General features: G+C 42.6%; 3 pseudogenes; 2 read left to right on the top strand and 1 right to left on the bottom strand.

Moving 5' to 3' along the window:
• The first annotated feature begins 1783 nt into the window (after positions 1–1783).
• Positions 1784–3869, top strand: LOC101712433 (large ribosomal subunit protein eL22 pseudogene; annotated as a pseudogene).
• Positions 3870–9530: 5661 nt separating this feature from the next.
• LOC101712094 (large ribosomal subunit protein eL8-like) lies at positions 9531–16085 on the bottom strand (annotated as a pseudogene).
• A 1-nt stretch (position 16086) lies between these two features.
• Positions 16087–17301, top strand: LOC101711724 (Y-box-binding protein 1 pseudogene; annotated as a pseudogene).
• The last annotated feature ends 4825 nt before the right edge of the window (positions 17302–22126 follow it).

Raw genomic sequence — 22126 nt, 5'->3', positions numbered from 1 at the left:
GGGATTTGGCTCAGCGGCATAGTGCCTGTCTCGAAAGGGCAAGATCCTGAGTTTGATCCCTGGTACCGCAAAAAAAAAAAAAAGCTGCCAATTGTGACTGTCCCCAAGCCTGGCTAAGATCTGTGGCTAGTATTTTAACTGGACCTGTGATACATTCAGATTTAATATATAGGTTTTTAAATAGAAAAATCTGTAGAAAACGTAGTTGTCCATTAATAGGAAAACGTTAATAAATTATTGGGACTCTCGCTATGGAATCTCTGCTCCCAGTCAAAACTGAGATGGATCTTTATGTTCTGGCGTGGAGAAGGTCCAATATATTACCACTGTCTGCATGATGACACGGATAGCACATCCTATCTTTTATTTCTAAATCATGATACCAATGCCAATTGCTAATGATTAACCCCGAGATGATGGGACCATGAAAAAGCATTTTTTTTTCACATTCTTTGCACTTTTTAAAAATAAGAGGGCCACAGATTTAGCTCAGTGGTTCCACTGCCTGGCTCACAAGCTCAAGGCCCCAAGTTCAATCCCCAGTACCAAAAAAAAAAAAAATATATTTATTTTTCCTAGCTATTTATCTTAAGGCAGTAAGAAAGATTTCCTCACTTTCACTCACACATAGTCTTCTGGCCAGAAAGGATTTCAGGGAAAGAATCTGCATGTGCTTTCATTGCTTTAGAGAATAGAGTGGTTGTGTTTTTGTTTTTGTTTCTTGGGTATGTGTTAGAATGGAAACAAAAATTCATGTTTCAAAAGCTCCCAGGCCAACTTAGCTGAAAAAATTAAGATTTTGGTGTTCTCTGCCAATATAAATGAATTGAATTGAACTTGTTTAAATGGAAGAGAAACTGGTGCTTCTAGGTCTCCCACAAAGATCTAGGGACTCCATGACAAAGAAATAATAATCCCTGTAGCTTTTGGACTAAAAAGAATTCTGTAGCATTGATGTAAACAGACATCCTGAAAAAAAAAAACCCTTCTACTTTAAACATATATCTCTAAGAATTATCTTCACTTGTCTTTTTGACTGAAGAAAAAAATTTCAGTGTTTAAAACATAAATCAAATAACTGACCAGGAAAATGAACCCCTGGATGAAAATTTAGCAAACTTGCCAACCCACAGCATTGGAGTTTTGTAAGAGAATCCCATTCCTAATGAAAAGCATGGAGCATCACACAAAAAGCCTGGGGTTGGGCTGAGCAACAAGGGCAGTGATATCTATGGATTAGAGTGGAAAGAAATACACTGTGTCTTCACAGGGTGGGTTCCAGTCCGATGGAAGAGGGGCGTTACCACTTCGCTCAACCAGAGCACTGGAGCCTGGCACTCTTGTTTGTTTGTTTGTTTGTTTGTTTAGATTTTTTGGGTTTCGTATTTTGGTTTTCAGCCCTGTGAACTGAAGACATTGAGCAATCTGTGAAGAAATTTTCCAACTAGAAATGAAATCGTGAGAATTTTTAAATGACTTTAAAATTAAATGACACCTGTGTGTGAACCAAAACGTAGCTTATGTTCTTGCTCCAAGGCTGGGCTGTATTGGGACCACTAGACTAACAGCAGCCTAGAAGGTACAGTCACCTACAAACACACACACACACACACACACACACACACACAATTCTCTAGCACATTCTATCACATGAGTGGATGCTACACAAAGAACACAGGACAAAAGAAATGGACAATATAATATATTAAGACCCTGTGCGCTACAGCTCTTTTCATCTTCATAGTGCATCCACCTCCTTTTCTGATTCTACCACGGCGCCCCATGAAAAAACCTGCAGGCCAGGGGGTGTTGGAAAAAAAAGCAGGTCCTGAAGTTCACCCCTGGCTGCATACATCCTATAGAAGATGGAATCGTGGAAGCTGCCAATTCTGAGCAGTTTCTCCAGGAAAGAATCTAAGTGAATGGCAAAGCTGGGAATCTCAGTGGAGATAGCCACCAGCAAAAGGAGCAATTGCAAGATCACCGTAACTTCCAGGGTGCCTCTTTCTGAAAGTTACGTGAAATATCTCATCAAAAAATATTTGAAGAAGAATAATCTACGTGATTTGTTGCGCATAATCGCTAAGAGCAAAGAGAGTTACCAGTTAAGTTACTTCCAGATTGACCAGGAGGAAGAAGAGGAGGAAGATGAAGGCGAAAACTCCTTTGTCTGGAATATTTTTTATGAGTTCTTGAATAAAACTTGGAAACCAAGAAAAAATCACATATATATTACTCATAATTTTCAGACACAGTGGTGTGTGCCTTTAGGCCTAGCTACTTAGGAGGTGGAGGCAGGAGGGTCCCTAGAGCCCAGGAGTTCAAAGCCACCCTGGGCAACATAGCCAGACCCCCATTTCAAAAAATTTAAAAAACAAGAATACTCATAATTAATTTATAACACTAAAATAAGATTACAAAACCTTTTGGAATAAGTTTGTTCGTGGATGTTACCCTAAAGGCACTTTTTAAATATAATCATAAGGGAAAGATAAATGCTTATCAGTAATATAGTTTACAAGTTACGCTATACCAAACAAGAGATGCAGCCATTGAAAGTGATAGTTTGAGATCTGGGGGTGTGGCTCAGTGGACAAATACTTGCCTAGCATTTACAAGATCATGGGTTTGATCCCCAGCACCATCCAAAAACAGTGAGTTTAGTTCTATACTTATTGGCAGAAAAGTATTATATTAAATTTATACTTAACATAAATGAACTTTTATTGACACTATAGAGCAAGTTACATAAATATTGTTTAATAAAATGTATGTGTCCAGTAAAATATTATACAAAGTGAGAAAATCAGATTTTAATACTGCATGAAGAATCTGTCTAGTTTTGTGAATACATGTGATATACATGTAACAAAGTTTAGAGCTATGGAGGGAACTGAACACATGACATGATGTATGTCATATGTGAGGCATTATATGTTATATAAATATATGTATTACAAAGTATAAAATGATAAGCAAGAGATCAGAACTCGGTCACCTCTTGTGAAAGGTCTTCTGAGAGAGAGTTGCTAGCAAGAGACTTGACCCACCTTCTAGGTACAAGAGACATCTTGGCCTAGGTGCTGATATGAGTCTGCATGATCTCTAAAGCTTTTTTAAATGTTGAGATATCCATTTGTGATTTGTGCTCCTTTCTGTATGTGCATTACACCTGAACTTTAAAAAAAAACATACAGGACCAAAATTATTAGAATGCTATCTTTGGAAGACATGGTTGCTTTTTATTCTCCTTGGTCTTTCCCTCTTACTTAAATGTTTTACAACAGTCACACATGTGTTTCTCTTATAACCTGAAAATATAATGAAGTAATTATTCAGAAAAAAAATCAAGCCATGAAGATTAAGATGAAGACAGATGTTGTGGAGATGGGAAGGAGCCCTTGGGCTAAGGGGAGATGGAAGGGAAGAGAGAAATAAAAAGGGTCAAGATGCAATATGTATGTGTACCTGTTCCCCACAGTTCATATTTTCATTACATATCACAACTGTATACTAATAAAAAAGTTTTAAAAATAGCCCAATCACAACAAATTTTCAGAAACAAGATATAATCTCCCTCTGTTGGACTCTTAATTTGCGGTAGATATATAACATCCATACCATGTTTTCCATGCATTCTGAAAGTGTTCCCCGACCCCAATGAAATCAACAGTCCTCCTTCGGTGGTTAAAAGGTGTAAGTAACATGGAGAACTAATCCTCCTGCCTCATTAGGAAAATATCCGGCCCAAAGAGGTCATCAGCCAGAGCAGTGTCCAGCCCGGGAGGGAAGTGAATGGGAGCAGGGATGAAGGGAGCCTTGTCTCAGATTCCTGCCGCTCTGGCCTAGAAGTTGAAGGTCTCCGTTGAGGTATGTTGCTGTGTGCGTGCCAGGCTCTGTTTATTTCATGTTCTGAATGATTCCTTTTTAACCTACCAAGTATTTATAGCCCATAGAAAGTCGGAGATGAAAGTTTTCCCGACGTGCAAAAGCCACAAATGACAAAATCTTGTTAGAGTGGCCGAAGCCAGGAGGGCTCTCAAGCCGGTGTGTGTGTCCATCCGTCTGAAGCCCTGTTCATTACGACAGAGCTTTTCTGGGCTGGTCCTCAGAGGAGAATGGGTGACCCTAGGAAACCAGTGCCACCACTGTGTTGTGAGCTGAAGGAGAGCCATTGAACACAAACAAAAAGAATGCTTCAAGGACGCACTGTAACACAATCAGAACCATGCCACAGGCTCTGATGGCTAGAGGGGACAGCAGGAGTGACACAATTAGGGACAGGAGTGGTTCAATTTAGGGGGAAAAAACCAACAGAAGTATGTGGTCTGCCAGACAAAGAGGCCGAGTTCTAAAGCACCCCCAGTAAGCAGCTTCCACAAAGCGCTGACCATGTGCATGGAGCAGCCTCTGCAGATGGCTCTTTAAGGCCCACTCTGAGCTGGCACTCTCAAAAGAGTTTGGGGGCAGCAGGCTTGCAGGCAAGGGAGAGCGCAGCTGCGTGAGAACGCGCGTGTGCCCTCTCTGTCCCAGAGGCAGTGCAGGCCAGACAAAGCCCCGCCTGGCAGGACTGGTGAGTCTCCAGCCTACGTCTGCCCTCTTCCTCTTCTTCCATGTTCTAGCCTCCCCAGCACTCCCCGGTTTATGCATTTTGAAGTGATAAGCCAGTTTAGATGCCCCACTTCCATTTGTTCAACCATTTTGGTCACAGAGCTCACTCAACTGTCGGTGAACGCTTTTCATCTGGACAACCATTCTTAGAAAATAAGGGCTTGTGATCTTCTGGAAATACAGGTTGGAAAACCTGCACCTTTCCTCCTAGGAATGCTAATGATGTTCATTGTATCCCCAGTGACAATGACTCCTATCAGGCATAACTAGGGAAGGCATAGATGAAGAAGACAAGTGGAATAAAATGTTTGTTTTAACCAAATCGTTCTCCTGGAATCCCAGACTCAAAAAAGTAATCCTTTTTTCCTTCTTTCCTTTTATAGAGTGTGTGTGTGTGTGTGTGTGTGCGCGCGCCTGCCACATGGTAGCCAAGTCTTCTACCCCTGAACCACACCACCAGCCTTCCCAGGTTAATTTTAATCAAGATGTTCACAACTCACCTCCCAAATGAGTGTAGAGCATCCTTGAACGCGCTGCTGAGGTTGGGGACAGGAGAGAGCTCTCACGCACTCTATCTTATCATGCTGCTCTTGAGTTTAGAGAAAAAGAGCCATGGGTGTGGAGAGCCAACTCTACAGACGCTAAACATTGAGTTTAACTTCTCTTACAGTTCATGGGACACATTTTCCTTCTTTAAATATGAGTGCAGTTTGCAATATTATGAGAGGAATGTACGTGCATCTTTTAGAAAGATAAATGCTGTAAATCCTGCCCATTTTTTGGAATAGAAGGCATAAGAGCAATCTGCGTTGGCAAAAATACGGACTTCAAATTGACCACTTCTTTTTTTTTTTTTCTTTTGCCTCTCATGGAAAAATGCATGGTGTACTGGATTTGGGGCCCCCTCATATGGCTGTACAGTCTGTGTTCTGAGCAAAGCCAGGGGACAGTTCTCAAGTGGACTGCCTATGCAATCTAATCGACAGTATGAGGCCCTATCGCTCCATGCTACCAAAGTAAGTGAAAGCATGCTGCGGATGTTGTTACCCTGAATCCACGTCAGGACTTGCTCTCTGTCCCCTGCTGTGTGGCGACTCAGATAAAACATCAGTGCCCACCTGCACATGCCTGTTTCTCTGTCTGTCCTGTACCCCCAAAACCCGTCTACCACAGAACCAGGATATGGGTGTTCTGCACTGCCACACTAAGCACTAAGTTCTAAGTGCTTAAATTCACCAGCCTGCCCCTCCGTGATGATCGAGATGGTTCCCATGTATGGAATTTCTACCATGAGCTGGGCCCTGTGCTGAGAGCCAGACTGACGCTATTATTTAGTCCCTTAGCACTTGCCGAGAAATTTGTCCAAATACAAACTCAGAGCTCCCTGAGCCTGGAGGCCACATTCCTCTTCCCATGACTGTGGGCCACTGCTCCAGTCCCTCTGACCTCCCTTCGTTCCCAGCGGCTCTGCTCCTCGAATGTGCTTTCCCCTTCTCATTCCCCCTCAGCCGTGGCACTCTCAGCTTCAGCATCTCTCCTCCAAAATAGGCAAGGCCTCTGTCCCCTTTCTCCCCCACGGACATGGTGTGTTGTTCTGTAGGCGTCTTTGTTCCATGTCTGCACTGCCACCCCGTGAGCTTTACAAAGGTGGGGCTGTGCCCATCACACAAACCACTGGGCTCCTCGGACATCTGAGGACTGAATGAGTGGACAGCCAAGGAGGACTCAAGCAAGGCAGACACAAGTAATGCGGAGCTTCATCTGAGTCCTCTTCACATAAATCACTTGTAGTCTAGCGGCCTGGGATTCTAATTGTAAAGAAAGCTCACATTTATTCTTTCCTTCAAAAATCATTTTTCGGGGGCCTACCAGGGTGCAAACCCTTCAATCAGGCTCCCTGAGAAGCTTCCAGCCTCCCTTCTGCACTCAGCTGGCTGCCTCCTGACCTCCTTCCCCAAAAAGTGCTTCTCCACCTTCCCTGCTTGACAAATTCCAGTCTTCTGTCCCACAGGGCAGCTGTCTTCCCCAGATTCTCCTGGGTAAAACACAAGGCTGTTCACCACTTTAATGTTACTGTGACTCGGTCCCACCACTAAGTACAATATTACTCATTAGTTTTATGTGCAGTGATCATATTATAGTGATATAATACACTGTGACAATCTTGATACTTTCGTCTGACAAGCCAACAAACCTGACAATCTCATTTTAAGGCATCTGCAATTTAAAGGGGAAAAAAATGTACACTCTAATGTCATCGTGCCCTCCCCACTCGAGGAGGGGTTGGACCCACTTGGAGTTCGACATTCTGAGACGCTGTCAGAATTCTTAAAGTTAAACAAAAACCCTCTTGGTGTTACAAGTGAGAAGACAATAGCAGCCACTACCTCAATAGATAGCTGTCACTCCAGATGACAGCCTACGGGCTATTCAGAGACGATGCTTTTGAGGGGAGCTAGGCTGGGCCACAGAGGGTGCTTCTGCTGGGTACCAGATTCCAGCTGCAGATGGGGTGCAGGCCCTCACCTGGCCTGGCTAGTCCCTCATCTCGGGCCAGGGCTCTGTGTCTAGTGAACAGATCCTGCAGGTAGGGGTGAAACAATGTGGCCCAGTTATGTGGTAAGGCTGTACTAACCGAGAAAACTACACAACAGAGCTGTGTCCAGCCATGCCTCCCCAAGACTTAACATTTTCATTCAACTCTGTTAATAAAAATTTTTTTAACCATGCTTGCCTCCAATCAGCATATTTTCTGGCATTTTCACACCTAGGGTCTCAATCAAAATTAATTGCTTGCATTCTTTTTAAAGAAAAAAACCCTTAGACTTGTGCTATAAATAGAAGAGCAAAATTTCTAGCCAATTCTGATCCTTCAGAAGAGGAAGGACACCCAGAAGCTTGTAAAAACCATCCACCATGCTCACCTGGGAGCTGGCTTTGAAAGAGCCAAGCGCAACCTGCACCTCAGGCAGAGTCAAGGCCTCACGCTTGCAGGGTGGGCTGTGTCTGGGATCATTTCCCGGCCTTAATAAGAAGCTCTGTCCTCCCAGGCAGCAGAGGAGTGCCCCTTCGTGACCCCAGCACGCGACAACACCGAGTCGCTGAGAGGACGCTCACCTTTGGGGAAAAGAATGCTCTAATCTTGATCCTGTTCCCACGGCTGCAAGAATGCACCCTGGTTGTGTATCCTCGGCCTTTTTTCTTGTTTGCTTTTGTGGTCTGGGTACACTGATCCTCTCTCCCTGGGCTAGAGAGCTGTGTGGGCCCCGGGCTCCCTCCCTCACCTCCTCATCTGGGTAGCAGGCTTTTTCAACCCCCGGTCCTTCTTCACAGGTAGGAAGCACATCACAACTCATTAGTAATTTACTGCTACAGTAATTTTTATAATTACTGCCAGGAGGCCTCATTAAATTTGATCTAATGAATAAATATTGTATTTTTCAACGTGATTACCAGAACAGCTTAAGCTGAGTGCCATAAACAATTATTTTCCTCACTACTCAGGATGTCGGTGACTATTGATTTTTATTTCATAAAGAATTTACTGTAGTAATACCAATATAAATGAATTCAGGAATAGCAGCATCCACCATGTCAATTCGAAAGGAACAGTAAGCCCCAGAAACAGCCGGAGGGCAGGCTAGGGAGGCGGACCGAGAGAGGTGTGCCGAGTGTCTGTGGCCAGCGACGGGGGTCCCTAAGGACAGCGCTGCTGCCCACTTGGAATCATGAGCCCCAGGTTCCTGACATGCTGGAGATGGAGCAGCTCCCGGCCAAACTGGAAGGCTGGGGGTTGCCTTTTGCATTTTATAAAATCAAGTCAATAAACTCTGCTCAGTTGAAATTTTCCAAACTAAAACATAAAAACTAGGCTTACTAGGTTTGCATCAAATCCTAATTAATTATTCCTCTGTTTCTTCACTTCCAGTGAATAACTTGTGTTCTTCTGCTTCTCCTTTTTTTTCTTTTCTGATTTCAGGTAATGGACTTTCGCATTGTAACTAATGGGATGGACGTCTCCCTGCCTCTTTCAGTGTTTGTTGCACTTAACACTCCATCTGTTTGTATCCTAAGCCACTGTGAACTGTATTGAGAGTCTCCCAAGTTTGATTTATTTTCCTCACCAAAGGAGCAATTTGCCCCCACAGGTGTCCGTCACTTCCATCACTTCTCTGGCTCATTGCTTAGACCACTGCCTAGAGCAGCTGGCCTCAACCTTGGCTCCATATTAGAATCAAGGAACTTTTCAAACATGCTAATACCCAGGGCCTTCCCCAGAGATCCTGGTTTAATTGGTCTGGGGTAGGGTCACGCTATAACTATTTTTTTTTGACTCACCAGGTCACCCTAATCTGCGGCCAGAGCCTAAAACCACTGCCCTAGAAGGGGAAGGGTGAAGGCTTAAGGCTAGAGAAGTGGGATAGGAGCCAGGATCCATCCGTACAGACCTCCAGAATGGCTGCTGGTGGTCCTCCTGGCTTAGCTGTTCCCCCACAAAGCTCATATGTTGAACCCCTGCTACTTCAGAATGTGACTGAATTGGGAAACAGGGCCTCTAAAGAGGTGCTGAGGTAAAATGAAGTCATGTGGATGGGCTCTAATCCAATATGACTGCTATCCCTATGAGACAAGGAGAATAGGTCACAGACAAACATGAAGGGAAGACACAGGGAGGAGAAGACAGCCATACAAGCCAAGGAGAGAGACCTCTGAAGAAACCAACCCTGCTGACATCTTGTTCTCGAACTTCAGCCTCCAGAATTGTAAGAAAATAAATTTCTTTTGTTTAACCCACATGGTCTGAGGTGCTTTGATTTTTTTAACTTTTATTTTTAATTGACACATAATTCTACATGTTTATAGGGTAGAAGATGCTACCTCAATACATGTATTTGTTAAACTATAATCGAACTGGGCTAATTAGCATAGCCATAATGTAGTGCTTTGTCACAGCAACCCCAGGAAACCAGCATAGCAGGCTTCACAGACTGTGGGTGGTGGAGCCCAGTGACAAACAGCAGAGACTCTGGAGGTAGACAGAAAGGTAGACTTTGGAGGTAGACTCAAACATGGGGTCTGGATGGGCCTCATCAAAAAACATTGTTGAAGGACAATTTTTATCATTTTTATGTACAGAAAACTCAGCACTATACATTTAACTCAGCAGTGATGGGTTCTTTAGCTTTGCCTTTTCCACCTTGGTAAAGCAAGCCACAAACTTTGGACCCAGGATCTTACCTCTCCCATGGAAGTAGATCTCATCACAGCTGTCACATTGTGACTGGTTTTAAGAGCTTCCACCAATTGAGCCAGATCCCTTTGTCTTCTGAGTTGACGTGTAAAAGCAGTGGTGGGCATGTCTTCCTATGGACTAGATGTCTCAGCCTGGCTTCCCCTTGATAATGCAGTAGGGATCCCCCAGGGCAGGCAGGAAGACAACCCAGTCCAGTGGTTTCTATGCCATGTAGTCACCACCAGCTGAGCCTTCCTGCTCTCCAGCAAGGTAGTAACAATATTACACCCTGCATTAAGGACAGGTTTTCTCTTAGTGGTGAAATCCCCTTTGGCAGCTTTCTCCCTAGCCCAAGCCTACAGTCTCTACTTCTGTTCTTATTTTTTCCTGGTTTGTACTTGTGGGCCAGCCTATGTAGTTGAGTAGCTATTTGGCTGTTCAGGGACTGGTGGACTAGTTAATTGCAGGAGGCTCTTTCAGCCCCTTTAGGGGATAGCCCTTTGTCACTGCAGCCAGGTGTAAAAGCCAGTTAGATCCCTTCTGCTTGGATGTCCTGTTCAATGCCAAAATTCTTAAGGCATTTTCTCAAACAAGGGAGTTTCCGCCTTCTTGGCCTCCTGCTTCTTCATAACTGCAGGAGTCAGGCCACCATCTTTGACTTTGTTTTCTTTTTTTCAGCATCTTGGGCAACTGGAAGAGATATACGATAATTCTTTTTCGCACTAATGAATTCCATAGTTAGGAATTTAGACGGGGTGTAATGGGCCAATTTCTCTCTGTTCAACCTGGTCTGAGGCCTCAGGGGGAAGACTGGAAGGATGAGGTAAGCCAAGAGCTGTGGTCCAGGATCCTCTAAAGGTTTCTCTTCTCCTGTGTCTGGTGATTGATCAGCCATTCCTGGGACCTAAGTTGACACTATTAAGCAGAATACTGATATGCAGCCACTTCATCAAATGTGAGCTTCCTCAAAACATGGGATTGGGTTAGATGGGCTGGAACCCACAGCAAAGAGATAATAAGATTCTGTTCTGCCTTTTTAAGCCAAGACTTGCAGGTTCATGCAGTGAGATCTTCACAGTGTTCTACTCATCAAGACAGTCACAAAGGCCTGTCCACCTTCCAGGGGAAAGACACCGACCCTATGGCAAAGGAGAATGAATACAGTGTTTGGAAAACCAAAAGGGCCAGGAATACTGTTGTGGCCATTTTGGGGAAAATGCAATCTGCCATACCTAGATATATTTTTAACCTTTCTGAGCCTCTTTTTCTTCATCCTTAAAAGTGGAGTAATGCAGATTCACTCATTTGGTTGTCAAAAGATTAAAATGGCGGCTCTAGTACACAGTGCCTGGCACCTAGCAAGGGCTTAGGAAATTCTACTTGCTCTTATTATCTCTAGGACCAATGTGTTTACTCTAGCCTGACCTTGAGGGTTGATCACAAGGCTCAGAGGCTGCTCTCACTTGCCCAGAATCATGACATTCCTCCTTGGCTTAGTTACTTTCTCATTGCCAGGACAAAATACCTAACACCCACAACCTAATAGAGGGAAGGTTTATTTGGCTTATGTTTTTAGTTGGTGGTTGTCAGGCTCCAAGAAAGGAAGGACATGGTGGAAGGGCCTAGGCAGAAAAAAGCTGCTCACATTATGGTGGCCAGAAAGCAGAGAGCAAAGGGAGGAGCCACAGAGAGAGATAGACTCTTCCAGGTCACACCCCCAGTGACCCACCTTTTCCAAACAGGCTTCACCTTCTAAGTCAGTGATATCAATCCCAGGATTCAATCACCTTCCAAAAGCCCTGCCTATGAATGCATGGAGACATTCCCAATCTAAACCATAGCATCCCAAAAGACGAATAGGCATCTCTATGCAAAATCCATTTAGTTTCGGCGTGATGGCACACACAATTGGCTAAGCACTACGAAGCAAATCCCAGCACTTGGGAGGCTGAGCCAGGAAAACTGCTGCCAGTTCAAGGCCAGCTGGGCTACATAATGAGTTCATGGCCAGCCTGAACTACACAGTTAGACCCTGTCTCAAAAAAACAAATGCACTTAGTCCATCTCTAAGAGTCACCAAAGTTTTAAGCTTTACCATTGCTGAAAAGTTCAAGTCTAAAGTCTCCTTTGAGACTCAAGGCAAACTCTTAGTTGTGAGCCCCTGTTTAAAAAAAAAAAAAAAAACCCTTCAGACATACAGTAGCACAGGCTAAACATTCCCATTCCAAAAAGGAGAAATAGAGGGATGGAAAGGAATCAGACCAAAGTAAGATGGAAACTGCTACAGCAAACATTAAGTCCTAAATATTAAAACAGAAATACTAAATTTGCTGAAAGAGAATAGGTAGAACTCTTGAAGACACAGATGTAGGCAAAGATTTTATTTGACCTTTTTTGTCCTACATAAATTACAACTGTGTGTGATTTGCCTATTTTAAGTATCCGATGATAAAGTGAAGGAATCCTCATGGGTTGTAAAAAAAACAGATTCTGTGAGAGAAAAAGAAAAAACACATAGAATCAGAAAACCTAGTATCCAACAAATAAGAAAAGAGCATTAAAAGAGCACATTCACAAATAAATGAACAAAAAGAGCAAAATTAAAGAGAGTGCATTTTTTTAAATAACAAAAGAACTACCCAATAACTTTAATTGAAAAGTGCCAATCAGAACAAATGAAAAACAACAACAAAACAAAAGACATCAATGTATATCATTGTGAAATTTCAGCACATGAAAATAAAGGGATCCCAAAAGCCTCCCGGAAGAAAAATATATGTTCCCACTAGCAATAACTTCTCATTGGTACAATAGATGCTGGCAAGCAAAGGAACAAAAGTATAAAAATCCTGAAAGAAGTCTCATTTGACTTCAAATTTTCTTTCCCACCAAACCACTAATCAAGTTTACGGTCAAAATAATTTTCAACATGTGCCAGGAGTTACTTCTTAGCCTTTCTGAGAAAACAGCCTGAGAACACACCCCACAAAATTAGAGCAGAAACTAAGGGAGTGGAAAATGTGGCTCACAGAAATGATGGGTCTTACCCATCCTAGGAAGATAGCTGAGTAGCAAAATAGAGGAGCGGTTTAGTGGCTTCAAAAGGAGAATGAGGAACATTCCAAGTAATAAGCAGAATAAGAAGATAACATAAATTAAATGTGTGATAAAGTGTACATTTCATGTTCCTTTCCAGAAAAGTGGTAATATAAAAATCTGGGAGAAAAGCTGACATTTCTATAAGAAAGTTAGGAAAAGAAAAGTAAAATGTGGGCAGCTGGTGGTGGAGCTCAATGGGAGAGTAACACCTAGCATGCAGAGACCTGGGTTCAATCCCAGCACACACACACACACACACACACACACACACGTGGTATAATTCTGATCAATCACTGGAGTATAAAAGTAAAAATTTCAATTGATAACAATACTGGGATCACTCTCCTTGAGAACCCAAAGGTTGTGATCAGGAAGAAAAGGGAAGGAAATGTAATCATAGCAAGTCACTCTGAGATGCACCATTATCTTATTTATGTCAATGCTCTTTACTTGCTCTCCATCTCTAGGCCCACCCTAGACAGGCTCTAAAGACTACATTTACAGAACAAAATACCATCATCTTTAAATACTATCACCCTTAATCGTGGAAAAATAAAAGAGTTGCCAGGTGCTGGTCGTAAATGTGGGGAAGAGAAATTGGAATGTGAGTAGATAATTCCTCAAGTTGAGAAATCAAGACGTATTGAGAAAGAGGTATCATTGGAGATATGGAGGTTATTTCTTGACAGTTACAAAAATTGAACTTAAGAGTGGTACCAGGGGCTGGCATATTACTCAGTGATAGAGCACATGCCTAGCATTCCCAAGTCCTGAGGTCCAATCCCACTTTTAAAAATTTCAAAATTTTTAAAACTTAAAAAAAAAGATCACCCCTGAAGAGTAGGGTTGGAGTTCTGGAGAGATGGGGAAAGGAGCTGTTGCTTCTCAAGAGAAATCCTTCAGATCTATTTGATTGTTTTAACTAAATGCATGTGGTTTTTTAATTACAAAAAAAGATCCATGAAAAAGACATGCTAAAAGTGGCTGTCCAAATAAAAGTAAATAAATTGCTGTCACCTCTTATTCTATTTTAGAGTGTAGTTAATTGATGTTTCTTAACAATGAGTCAATTTACATAATTTAGATGTTAAAGATGATAGTAAAATCTCAAAATAGTAACAACACTCATGTTCGGTACCTATAAATGGGCTAATTCTTAACTGTGATGTTTATGACCAGAAGGATTATGGATGATTTTAATTATGAAATTCCCATTTTCTATAATAAATAATTAGAAGACTTTTTTTTTTGTACCGGGGATCGAACTCGGGTTAGAAGACATTTTATAATCGTCAAAATACATTGGACCAAAGATAAATAATACATTTAAAATATGAACATAAGTTTATTTCTCATATTTCTTTTTTCTCTTCCCCATTGTTGAAGGTAGCATGATCAAATGAAGTGTTGGCTATAGTTTGCCCAAGACTGGGTATTTCTTGTTAATAAGGCAGTATTGGGATGCTCATATCAAAATGGGTAACACTAGCCAGGTGTGATGACACACACCTGTAATCCCAGCACTCTCGAAGACTGAGGCAGGAGAATCACAAATTTAAGCCCTGGCTGGGCAACTCAGTGATTTAGCAGGACCCTATTTTGAAATAAAAAATAAAAAGGGGATGGGAATGCAGATAAGTGTGAAGGCTCTGGGTTCAATCCCCAATAATGGAAAAAGAAGGAGAAGGAGGATGAGAGGGGATGGGAGAGGGAGTGGGAGAGAAAGAGGGAGAAGGAAGAAGCAAAAGAAGAAGAGGAAGAGAAAGAAGAGGAGGAGGAAGAGGAGGAAGAAGGGGGAGGAGAAGAAGGAAAAGAAGGCAGCCTAAACCTAAATAGGGTAGTAGTTTGGGCAGTAATATTTTCAGCATTTAGAAAGACTTAAGGTCACAAAGTGTCTGATAAACACAAAGAATGAATAAAAGCTCTCAAGGATGCACTAGGGAGAAAACAGTTTCCTTTAAAATAATATGTTGGGTAGAAAACATTATGTTGGGTGTAGTATCTCATGCCTGTAGTCACAATAACTCAGGAGGCTGAGGCAGGAAGATGATAAGTTCATGGTGAGTCTGGGTAATGTGGTAAGATCCTGTCTCAAAATAAAAAACCAAAAAGGGTGGAGGGTGTAGGTCAGTGCTTTCTGGGTTCAATCCCTAGTACCACAAAAATGAGTAAATAATATTAACATCAAATATAACATCAAAATAAGCTGTGTATCATCAGTGCTTCCTAAAGAAACAGTCAAGGCAAGATATGCAAATACATAAGAATCTACAAGATTGGTTTACAATGACCGCCCATAGAATCAGGTGTGGAAAGGTACAGAAGGTCTCTCTGTGTGCTGGAGATGAGAAGGATCCAATTAAAATCCTGGAGCTCACTGTAGTGGCCCAGGTGAGTCAGGAAGCCAAAGGGTCTGTGCTGGAGGCTGAAGGGTCTGTATTGGAAGCCAGGAGAGGACATGCAAGGTGAGGTGAAGACTGGAGCTCCTGCAAAGAAAAGGAAGCAGACTTCCTTCTTCCTTTCCCTTTTATTCCATTCAGGCTCCAGCCTATTGGTTGCTGTCACTCACACCCAGGGTCTTCTGTCTTCAGTAAATTCCTAGAGCCACACCCAGAACTACGCTGATCCAATTTAGCTGGGCGTTTGTTACTCAAGTCGACACAATCTGTTAACCACCACGAGTTGTGTATCTCTACACCGGTAATGAACATTGTGAAGGTGAAATTAAGAAAACAAGTCCAGATAAAATAATATCAAAAAGAATAAATTTGTTCGGAATAAATTAACCAGAGGAATTCAAAACTTGCACAGTGGAAATTATAAAGCATTGTTGAAAGAATTTAAGTAAAGAAATTAAAAGACATTATTATTCATGGATTGAAAAACTTAATGTTGCTAAGATTGCAATATTCCCCCAAGTGGAACTTCAGAGTCAATGCAGTCTCTATCAAAACTCCAATTACCATTTCTGTAGAAATGAACAAACTGTTCTTAAAATTCACACAGGGGAGTTCGATCGGGAGCGGGAGCGGAGAGCGGACCCCAGAGAGCCCTGAGCAGCCCTGAGAGACCCCGCCGCCGGCCTAGTTCCTCTCTCACCCCGGTAGGGGCCGCAGCGGCCGCCGCCGGCCCCGGTCGCCATCATGGCAACCGAGCAGTGAGGCCGAGACCCAGCAGCCGCCCCCCGCCCCGCCCTCAGCGCTGCCGACACCAAGCCCGGCACCACGGGCAGCGGCGGCCAGAGCGGGCTCACCTCGGCGCCGGGAACAAGGTCATCGCAAGGAAGGTTTTGGGAACAGCAAAATGGTTCAATGTAAGAAACGGATATGGTTTCATCAACAGGAATGACACCAAGGAAGATGTATTTGTACATCAGACTGCCATGAAGAAGAATAACCCCAGGAAGCACCTTCGCGGAGCAGGAGATGGAGGAACTGTGGAGTCTGATGTTGTTGAAGGAGAAAAGGGTGCGCAGGCAGCAAATGGTACAGGCCCTGGTCCAGTTCCAGTTCAAGACAGGAAATACGCAGCAGACCGTAACCATTATAGACGCTATCCACGTCGGAGGGGTCCTCCACGGAATTACCAGCAGAATTACCAGAACAGTGAGAGTGGGGAAAAGAAGGAGGGATCGGAGAGGGCTCCGGAGGCCAGGCCCAACAACGCCGGGCCTACCGCACCGCAGGCGAAGGTTCCCACCTTACTACACGCGGAGACCTTACAGGCGTCGACCACAGTATTCCAACCCTCTCGTGCAGGGAGAAGTGATGGGGGTGCTGACAACCAGGGTGCAGGAGAACAAGGTAGACAAGTGAGACAGTATGTATCGAGGTTGTAGACCGCGATTTCTCAGGGGCCCTCCTCGCCAAAGACGGCCTAGAGAGGATGGCAAGGAAGAGGATAAGGAAAATCAAGGAGATGAGACCCAGCGGCCACCTCAACGTCGGTACCGCCGCAACTTCCATTACCGACGCAGACGCCCAGAGAACCCTAAACCACAAGATGGCAAAGAGAGGAAAGCAGCCGATTCACCAGCTGAGAATTCCTCGGCTCCGGAGGCTGAGCAGGCTGGGGCTGAGTAAATGCCGGCTGGCTTAACATCTCTACCATCATCGGGTTTAGTCACCCAGCAAGAAGAAACGAATATGAAATTCCAGCAATAAGAAATGAACAAAAGATTGGGAACTGAAGACCTTAAGTGCTTGCTTTTTGCCCATTGACCAGATAACTAGAACTATCTGTGTTATCTATGCAGCATGGGGTTTTTATTATTTTTACCTAAAGATGTCTCTTTTTGGTAATGACAAACGTGTTTTTTTTAAAAAGCCTGGTTTTTCTCAATACACCTTTAAAGGTTTTTAAATTGTTTCATATCTAGTTAAGTTGAGATTTTTAAGAACTTCATTTTTAATTTGTAATAAAAGTACAACTTGATTTTTTCAAAATCAACAAACTGCAAGCCTCTGTTAATAAAGGTCTTAAATAATTGTCTTTAAAAAAAATTCACATGGGGTTGCCAAGGCCCCCAGTAGCCAATAGTCTCGAAAAAGAAGTCAGAAGGATCACACTCTGCAATTTTACAACTTACTATGAAACCACAATAATCAAAACAGTGTAGTAGTGGCATGAGGATAGACATAAAGATTGATGAGATAGAATTGGGAGTCTAGTCATACATTCATGTATCAATGTTCAATTAATTTTCAACCAGAGTGCCCATGGGGGAAAGAATTAGCCTTTTCAACATATGGTGCTGGGGCAAAAATTATCCACACTAGTCAAAAGGCAAAAACCACCAAAATATCCATTGACTAATGTATGGATAAACAGCACTATATTCATACAATGGGATAGTATTTAGCCATAAATAGAGAATGAAATACTGATACATGTTACATTGCAAGTAAGCCTTGAAAACATTACACTAAGTGAAGGAAACCAGACACAAAATGCCACATGTTGTGTGTTTCCAAATGTCCAAAACAGGCAGATGCGGACAGGAAGCAGATGGGTTGTCACAGGCTGGGGAGAGAGAAGGGGCTAGGCTTTGGGGGAGAAAAATAAAGGTGTTCTGCAGCTCTTTAGTAATGATGGCTGCACAGCTTTTGTAAATGTACTAGAAGCCAGAGACATAGCAAGCTTGTTACAGGCCTGCTTCCCAAGTCCAGTTGTTTGGTAAAAATGACTAAGTTGCGATAAAACCTCTGCCCACCCGATCCTTCTCCCATGTGTAAGAGTCCCACATCCTGCCTGTGAAAATCAATTAACAGAATTCTTAGTATCTACCCTAATTGTTCATGCAGACAGATACAACTTTGTTAATATCCTTTCTCCTTCCCTAACACTGAAAAACAAAATAAATAGAATCTATCTCCACAATTTTACTTAGTCGTTTAGGTCAGTAGAATCTGTTCATCATGATTTACAAGAATTTGGCTGGCAACAAGAGTTGAAGAAAGCATTTGCATAAAGGAATTTTATTTACATATTTCTCCTTCTTAAGGGCTAGGATCCTTACCATGGTCAAGTTGTGGAAATTCAGGCGAGCCACAGTGGCAATTATTACTTTTCTAAAAGCCATGTTGGATGGCCCTTAAGAAGTGAGAAACATTCACAGCTATTCAATTTAGAAGACAAACTTGAGGCTCTATTAAAGTAAAGGTAAGCTAATAAAACTAAGAGAAAGCTGAAGCTGGGATTCGTGTTGCTGCAACTTGCTGCTAAGTCTGGGAGAAATGAGAACTTGGCTTCCTCAGCATGAGCTCACAGAGAGAAAAGCACCTTCCAAATATTTGTTTCTCTGGAATTTTAATGCTTACTTCCATGTTCACACATAAAAATTATACTTCAGAGTTCTCTATACAATATCCTTTGTATAATAAAATTTAGTATGCTTATCTCTCCCATATATGTTAAGTGAAAGAGTCAGTGACAGAAGTATGTAGTGAATGACCGTCTTTTATCTGAAAGGCAAGAGGAGGGTACAAAAGTATAGACATATTTGCTTAGATTTTTAAAAGCTAATGTATATAAACCAGGCACACTGGTACATTCTGTAATTCCAGCTACTCAGGATGCTGAGGCAGGAAGATCATAAATTCAAAGTCAGCCTAGGCAACTTGGTGAGATCCAGTCTCAAAATAAAGAATAAAATGGGAGCTGGGTATGGTAGCACACACCTAAAATCCCAGTACTCCAGAGGCTAAGGCAGGAGAATTGTAAATTTGTGGCTGGTCTGGGATACACAGTGAGTTTAAGGGCAACCTGGACTACGTAGCAAGACAATAAACAAACAAATAATAAGTTGGGGATGTGGTTCAGTGTATATAGCTCAATAGCCCCAGAGCATCTCTGAACTCTATCTCCAGTCCTGGGGGGACGGGGGGAGCGGAAATCAGAGCACAAATCATAGTTTTATAAATGGTTACCTATAAAGCAAGATAATGCTCGGGGTATAGAACAGTCAGAAATGTGATCTAGACCTCTCTGAAAACAATTTTGTACAGGTACCAACTTCCCATGATGAATGCAATCATTTACTTATGTACTGCAAACACGTATTAACAAAAATTTTAAAAAATAAAAACACTTGACTTAGAAATATGTTGTTTAAAATGTTTTATATCATTATGTGTGAATTAAATCCTAATTTTAAGAAAATTAAATCTTTAAAATCAAAAGCAGCTGGGCACAGTTGAGGCAGGAGACTAGGGTGTGGCAAAGTGACTAAACCAGTGGGTGTGACTTGTCAAGCACAGAGATCCAAGGCACAGGAACCCAAACCCTGCACCTAGGACCAATCAGAGAATGCTATCTTCAATTCTTCTTGGGAGAAATCAAGCAGGTTTTGGGGGGTTTTTTTGGTACCGAGGATCGAACTCAGGTCCTTGAGCTTTCGAGGCAGGCGGCAGAACCTCTGAGCTGAATCCCTGCCCAAGCAGGTTTTTGATAGGACAGCCCAGACCTGACATGGGGATGGGGGATATAAAAGATGGCCTGCATTAACCTTCACGACTGTGCTCTCCCTTGCTCAGTGGCCCATTTTCACCCTGCAGTGCGCACTTCTTTTCCTACTTTAATTGGCCCACACTTGCTCTGCAGAGAATATTTCCTGCCCTACCTCTAATAAATGTAAAACCACATTATCTTTTGCATGTGTCTTCACCAGTTCTTTGCTCAGGACAACAAGAACCTGGAAAGAATCTCTAGAAGAACCTCAAGTACTCTCCAAACCCCCAGTAACACGGTGCCACACACCTAGAGTCCCAGCACTTGGGGAGGCTGAGGCAAGAAGATAAAAAATTCAAATCCAGCCTAGGCAATTTAGCAACCTAGTGAAATCCTGCCTCAAAATAAAACAATAAAAAGGGCTTGGCGACATAGCTCAGGGAGAAAGCTCGAAGGCTTGGAGTTCAATCCTCAGTACTGAAAAGAAAAATCAAAAGCAAGACTGAACAAATGAATCTAATCATGTGTCAACTTGGTTTCACCACATAAAAAGAAACTGTTTTAAGCCCGGGGATTTAGCTCAGTGGTTCTGCTGCCTGCCTGGCAAGCGGAAGGTCCTAAATTCGATCCCCGATACCGAAAAAAAAAAAAAAAAGAAACTGTTTAAGATGGTTTTGAAACACAGTAAGTTAACTGTATCTAGAGTTTATACTAAGGACCTAGGGGGGAAAAAAACCTTAAACTGTTTTCAGTAATATTGTAATTATAAATCTGAAACCATACATGTATATGTAACAATATTACTGTTATTAATATACATAGTCGGCTAAAATATGTATACATTAGGAAAAGGAAAACTTGTATAAATATTTTAATACTAAATTTATTGAAACATCATGAGATTCATACAAGTTACCTTTGGCCTCTACAGTTACCAGAGGAGCTCACAGTGGTAGACATTAGCTTCTGGACATTTATTAGTGCAATGAACTGCTGAAGTGTGTATACATTTTTTTGGCTGACTCTGTATAAATACTAGTATATAAGCAGATATATGGATGTGTGTATAGGTATATTCACAAATACACAGTTAAATTATAGATAAGTAGAAAGGAATAGGTTTTGAAAATGAAGCACTTTAGATAGATAGCTGATTCCAGGTTTGGAACCAAAAGGACATAGCATGACCCTGCATATCTTATGTGGCGAAAAAACAAAAGATGCTATCAACTGCCAATGGGGACCTGACGAAGTTGTACATATTAGTACATGAAACAAAATGCACTGGGCGTGGTGGCACATGTCTGTCATCCCAGCACTCAGGAGGCTGAGGCAAGAGGATCACTGCAAATGCAAGGCCAGCCTGGGCTACACAGTGAGTTCAAAGTGAGCCTGAATTACATAGTGAGACCCTGTCTCAAAGCCAAGAAACAAAGAAAGAAAGAAAAGCACAAGGAGGCTGGGAATATACCTCAGCGGTAGAGTACACACCTAACACATATTTGCGAGGCCCTGGGTTTGATCCCATCACCGAGGGAAGAAAAAAAAAAGCTGGGCTTGGTGGCACAGGTCCCGACACACTGAGGAACAGGCCCCTCTCTTCCTTGGTCCTGGGTTCTTTGGGCCCTTCATGAAAGAAGTCATCCAAGACATGGGCCGCTCAGAAGAATAGGCAGAATTTACTGTAAAGTGGATGTAGAGGGAATCAAGTGAGAAGGCAGGCGGTGCCTTGAAGGCATTATCCATAATTGGAGTTTGGATACATTTTTATGCACCCAAGAGGGAAAGGGTAATTCCAGTGCTTAGCAACATTTCACTTAGAAGTTACTTTGGAAGTGCAAAATATCTTCCTGTCCTTTTAGCTGGTCAGTATGTCTTCTGGGCCTTTAATCACGTAAGAAACTTAACAAAAGATAAGTTCCTAATTTAAACCAAGCCCAGTCCAAAGCAAAAGGCCCTTTAAAGAACTTTTCCTTTCCTGATATCATGGGGCCGTAGCCAGGAATGCTGTGCACCTTGTTTTGGAACGAGCCTGCCAGGTGTCCGAAGGACGTACATAGAGTCGCTGTGCTCAGTGGGGCCGCCTTAGCTCTGAGACCCAACAAATGCTTCTCAGTGCATCATACACAGAAGTCTGCTTCTCTACTGAGCTGCAGTGCATGCTATTTTGGACACTCTCAACCCCATCTGTCCTTCAGGCCTGGGAGCCTGAGGCAGGAGGATCACAAGTTCTAG

The sequence above is a fragment of the Heterocephalus glaber genome, unplaced genomic scaffold (assembly GCF_053883595.1).
Source record: "Heterocephalus glaber isolate CG9 unplaced genomic scaffold, H.glaber_assembly_v1.0 deba00000347, whole genome shotgun sequence".
NCBI lineage: Eukaryota > Metazoa > Chordata > Mammalia > Rodentia > Bathyergidae > Heterocephalus > Heterocephalus glaber.
Note: the sequence above shows the minus strand (reverse complement) of the source record. Positions and strands in the feature narration are given on the sequence as shown.